This window comes from Schistocerca americana, chromosome 5, assembly GCF_021461395.2.
Source record: "Schistocerca americana isolate TAMUIC-IGC-003095 chromosome 5, iqSchAmer2.1, whole genome shotgun sequence".
Classification (NCBI taxonomy): Eukaryota; Metazoa; Arthropoda; class Insecta; order Orthoptera; family Acrididae; genus Schistocerca; species Schistocerca americana.
The window spans coordinates 141,844,846-141,850,324 of NC_060123.1; the positions used below are offsets into that span (position 1 = coordinate 141,844,846).

Below are 5,479 nucleotides of genomic sequence, written 5' to 3' on the forward strand. Positions count from 1 at the left end.
ATGAGGTGGCACACATATGTTTGCCATTTGTCTATCGAGTCTTGTAAGAAATTCGTAAGCAAGTGACCTCCGCAGAGAGCGCTTGCGCGGAAAATATGAATTATGAAACAGTTCCGAGCGCATGATGCTGACGTGTTTCAAGTCTCCACGAGAAATTTTATCGTTGTTGTGTTGATACCATCGTCACCTGTCGCTTCAGAATAGATTCTCGTTATTGCTTGTCCTGCTGTCTGTACTGTCGTGTGTTTGCGGTGGAAATTGGCTGTCGTGTGGGGCAACGGCCTTGCCGCAGTGGATACACCGGTCCCCGTCAGATCACCGAAGTTAAGCGCTGTCGGGCGTGGCCGGCGCTTGGATGGGTGACCATCCGGGCTACCATGTGCTGTTGCCATTTTTCGGGGTGCACTCAGCCTCGTGCTGCCAATTGAGGAGCTACTCGACCGAATAGTAGCGGCTCCGGTCAAAGAAAACCATCGTAACACCCGGGAGAGCTGTGTGCTGATCACACGCCCCTCCTATCCACATCCTCATCTGAGGATGACACGGCGGTCGAATGGTCCCGATGGGCCACTTGTAGCCTGAAGACGGAGTGCTGCTGCTGCTGCTGCTTGTATGTCGTGTATAGATACGTGATCTTGGAGTGCTCGCGGGCGATATTTTGTTGCCTCATGGGGGCTGGCTGATGTGTTTGTCAGATGGAAACTGAAAAAATTTTTCCTCATTTTGTCTTTCAATTTCACATCACGAAGTTTCTTCCACAGAATCACGGGTTTGGTCACACTGAATATAACGGATCGATCGTAGAGAGGCCTAAGTTTATTACTAATTTAATGTTGTGGATTCTACGGTTATTCCCTGTGATTGGGCTTCTGAGTTTTTAGTTGTTCTAGCGACACGATTTATATTCGTCATGCCCTAGGGTGTGATCCATCCTTTGAGGAGAGTAAGGAAGATACTCACGTGCTCAAAGGTCAGTATCCGGTTTTTGATTATTGTCTTTGACTTTGTACTGTGCTGATTATGGGTTTCTCACGAAAGACTTCCCATTTTAATCCAATGAAACGATATTGTTCCAGAGTCCTATTCAAGTCTGAAACGTCTATGATGTATATATGCAAACTGAAGCGACGAATGAAGATATGTACCGACGTTAGGATTAGAACCAAGGCGTCCTGCTCAGTAGGCAGATGCCGTGACGACTACGCCAACCTGGCACACTAACTTTGCACACTTGCTCAGACTACCCTAGCACGCCTCTCTCTCCAATCCATTGCTGTGTGAGTTTAGGGGAAATACCAAATGGTTTGAGGGCTGAATTGAATTTGGACTGAAGAGGGAGCCGTGCTAGGGTAGTCGCGCAGGTTTCCAAAGCTGCTGTGCCAGGATGACGCTGTGGTTAGCGCTTCTGCCTAGTTATCAGGAGACGCGGCTTCGAGTATTGGCCTTGGTACAAATTTTCATTCGTTGTTTCAGTCTGCATATGTTCACTTCCCATTTCCTTACAGCTTAATAATCTTCTTGATAATAACATTGGTAAATAGATCCCGAGGCTGTGATTAATGTTTCTGCTTGGTTGAAGAGATGTCTGCAAGATGTGTGTATATAAACCTCCACATGCTATTCTAATTAAATTCTGTGTGCAATGAACTACCCCAGAATATTTATCAGGGACATCGGTGAATAAAAACGTGCGGAATGTATTGACGTACTGATACACATATTCTGAAAGCTGACAAATATGGCAACAATACCTGCAACTAATCCCTCCTGCAGGACTACTATATAGTTTAAGTTTTCAGCAACATGCAAGCCCACAGCACTAAAACTGTCTACGTTGTGCATTATTTTTAATTGAACACTATATTACTAGGAGACTGGGCAAACTTGAATGACATGACTTTCTTTCCTCTTTTTTCCATATTTGAAAGTTGTTTATTTCTACAAAACCAATTAATAAGTTTTACAGAAACAAGATATACTATTTTCCCTGTAGGTGATTATTTGTTCCTCTTGACAAGGATGCTTTCATCATCTACTATTCAAATAAAATGGTAGACCTTTAACATAATGTTATGCACTACATAATCCTGTTGAATATTGAGATGATATTTGTTACGGCGTGAAGTCAAGCGCCGGCACGCCAGCGGGAAACGAGAGAGCAGAGAGGGCTGTGAAGATGACGTCAGCCAATTGCACACTGACGGACTCCTCTCCAGGACGACAACGCAACAGCAGCGGCCTCTGTGCGAAGAGGACATAAGCGCCGCGCCGACTAGGCGTGGACCACTTCTACAGCAGCCATCAGCATTACGCACTTCAAGACCAGTGACTTAGGAATTTATATACTGAAAAACATTGCTTATTTTGTCTGTCGCTTAATGCTTGCGACACATATGTTTAACACAAAGTTAAGTATTTTAATCATCTCCTTTAGTAATAAAATTCATTAATACGATTTGCTTGAATCGTTGTCTAGCGATCCGAGAATCAGGTTTCCTACACACCTCATCTTTGGCGACTAGGCAGGATTCAACAATATTGATTAGCGCCATACTGACACAGAAATATTAAACTACGAGGCTCTCATCTGAGATAGTCTGATTTCTTCTGCGCTCCACAGTGAGAGAGGTGCTGCACTAATAAGACACTGGACTCGCATAGGGCACAGTGTGGTTCAAATCCCATTGATGCCCAACTTTTTTTTTTTTTTTTTTTACTTTTCCTAAATCAGTTAAGGAGAATGCTGGGAGTGTGACTTTGAGAAGCTGCAGCCGATATCCCTTGGCCAGAGCCACCGCCCCGTCTCTAATTAACTCGTGCCGTCAGGTCGTTAAACCGCACACCTCCCTTTTTCTTCCTCATACGTTTCAGCGCACCACTCAGTGGCAACCGACAGGTCAGCGAGAAAGCGTATAATTGCTGCCGGCTGCCGGGTGTTCCCTGATCGGACGTGCGTTATGCGATGCCAGAGCAGCAGGGACGCAAGGGGTACTCGGGTCGCAGTCGACGGGTAGCGCAACAGCTCCAGCGTGTAATTAGCTGGCCAACGTCGAGCTGCGGGCAGCCTACGTCTAAGGCGCCACACAGACACCGTCAGCAGAGTCTACAGGGCCATCAAGCGGCGCCTGCTACACACTGATACAGTGTTTTTCTATCAACATGTAACACCATAGCTCTTATGCTGTACAGATTTATTTTGCTTTTGTTTTATTTAATGTTACATCGTTGAGCTTCTGTAAATATGTTTGATTGAATAGACAACACAAAATTGTTTACTCCTTTCTTTGTTAAAACTTTGATGTCATGATTTGATTCTATGCAATGTAGTATATCTGTCATTTAAATTCTTTGTCCCATTCGGAGGGAACAAAACTTACTATATACAATTGTAATTTCTGTGCGAATAATTTTTTGTAGAAATGTTAATATGTGCAAATGTTCTGTCTTATTGAATGCGTTTGGTTGCTGTTATGTAAATTGCTGACCTTCACTTCGGATTCTTAGTTAGTTTGTATGTACATGGTGTAGTGGTTCCCCTCAGGAACGGAACTGTGTAGCGCGCGCAAATTGTGGTTGGCCTAGGTAGAAAAGGTGGAACAAGAGTCAGTCGGGGACTAGCTAACAAACTGTGCACTGCCATGTAAAAGTTGTATATTGTGCTGGTTCCGAGAGAGGCTTTTCCTGCCACTGTCCAATGCCTCGGATGGATGGATAAATAGCTGGAACGATTCTGGGATTGGTATCCATCATCGCCACCAAGAAGGGACAGAGTCCAGCAATTCTGCCTGCAAATCCACCTACCAACATGCAGCTGCCACCACATTGCGCAATCACCTTAACGGAATACTATAATAATGTACAGTGAAGGATCAGCTTATTGGATGTGTTAGTGTGCTCAAATATAAGGTAACTTATAACTGAATTCATGCACCTACCTTGATTTTTGTTTTCCTTATCATAACACCTCTCAGGTTCCTAACGTGATTACCGAGTGTCCTTACTGAAAGAACATTAAAGGCCAGTATATTGCTAATTAATGCCTCTTCAGCATATTAAAAAGAAAGTTAAAGTTAATGTGGCAAGAGAGTGAGCTAAAGTAAATGTTGTTTGCTGAAAATAATTTTCCTATTAAAACTGCTTATTAAAGTGCTATTGCCAACTTCAAAATTAAAAGTTCTTAAGACTGTGGCTTATGAAGTTTTGCTTAGTAAATGATCACATTGCTGTCTGAAGTAAATTCTAAAAGGTGAGTCAGTTTCTTGCAGTTTTGTCAACATTGTGTTTCGCTGTAGTAAAAGTGGAAAACTGCAATAGTAGAAAATTATATGTTCATGATTGCTAAGTGTTTGTCTCTCTTGTGTATCGGAAGTGCATATTAATAGTATAACAGGATCCACCGTTTGTCTATTATGTTAATGCAAGGTAACAAGTAATGGGAAGACCACTATCTATGAAAACCATAATATCTTTATTCAAAAGATAGTGAGAAGCAACCTGTTAGTGGATTCCAATTAACTTCCATTTCAAATAGTAAAGTATTTAACTGAGAGAGATTTAACCTATGTCCAATTTATGATCCTGCAGTGAATGTTAATAGTAATGTTATAACGACCATTCAGTTTGAACAAGTCCTGAAAGTAATAGAGTGTTTCGGTATCTGTTATATTTTTGCAAATAGTTTGTGCTGCTCTAGCTGCTAGCTTCAATCTTACCGTAAACATACGTATGTGTCAGAGTTCATTGCACTCGCGTGTGGCCATTTATAGGTGGTGTTTGTCCATTAAAGTTACTCATACCTACTTCCTTAAACGAGAACGTTATTCTTTCTCTTGCCTAATTAGGCTGGCGACCGTTGTCCTTATTCTTTAAACAGTATAGCTAGGCAAAAATATTATTTGTTACTGTTCGAATATTTACGTAATTCTGACTTTCATTTCCGATAAGCCATCTTCATTAGGTACAACACGTTCAACCTAGCAAAATTCCTCTCAGAGGGTAACACTGTTCTGTTGCGTTATACCATAATTGCTTTAGTAAGATAGTTTTATTTCATAACCTGCCTCCAACTTTAAGGTTATGGTATAGGAGTAGCAGACGGGAGTGTTATAAACAGCAGCCATTCTTCATCCACTGCTTCAAAAACGCCGCTATCAGATTTCTTGGTCTGTATAACATCTATTCGCATAGTTACATCTCCGGCACAACTGCATTCCATCTTGGTGACACTCATAATTACGACTGATACTCCAGTTTGTTCCATGATCTATTTGATCGTTTTCCTGTTTCTCCAAATAAATACCAGAATTCATCCCCCCGATTGTTCGGTGACCTATCCTCAATTTCTAAATGTTTTCACATCTCTTTGCCCTAAAATAAAATTGGTAGCTCACATTGAGTGGGTAATTGGTTTCAGATGTGTTAAAAAATTCATATGTGTTGAGCTGTTGTAACTGTCCGTTACTATTAATTCTCTCAAAAC

The 5,479-nt window shown here is 41.9% G+C and overlaps 1 pseudogene; it reads left to right on the forward strand.

Annotated features, from left to right (window-relative positions):
- Positions 1–273: 273 nt before the first annotated feature.
- Positions 274–391, forward strand: LOC124616976 (annotated as a pseudogene).
- The last annotated feature ends 5,088 nt before the right edge of the window (positions 392–5,479 follow it).